Source organism: Gouania willdenowi, chromosome 12 (assembly GCF_900634775.1).
Source record: "Gouania willdenowi chromosome 12, fGouWil2.1, whole genome shotgun sequence".
In the NCBI taxonomy this organism is placed as follows: Eukaryota; Metazoa; Chordata; class Actinopteri; order Blenniiformes; family Gobiesocidae; genus Gouania; species Gouania willdenowi.
The window spans coordinates 20,593,743-20,594,178 of NC_041055.1; positions in this window are offsets into that span (position 1 = coordinate 20,593,743).

Sequence of the window (436 nt, forward strand, 5' to 3'; positions counted from 1 at the left end):
ATCATATTTCCTCTAATATTAAAAAAATGGTCGTGATCACATTTATAAAGACCAACACTTGAAATATATATATTTTTTTTTTTGGGCAGTAAATTTAACATCCAGATGGGGCCCCATAATAAATAATTATTAACTCCAAACTATACATTTGCCATCTCGCAAACTGGCCTCTATAGATAAACAGGCCTGGGAAATACTCAAGCAGTTGCAGTTCTGGCAATCATTGCTTCCAATGGTTTTTAACTGGTGGATCAAGACATTAAGGTTTGTCGTAAACATTTATATAATAAAAAGTAGGAAAAAAAAGAAAAGAAAAAGTGTCATATTTTCATTTTGTGTCACACCAAAGAGAAACACGTCCTTATTTCTGACTTAGATAAGATGACACGCAGTGCATCCGTGCGTAAGAGTCATTAGACAGTAAAGAGAGGCGGCT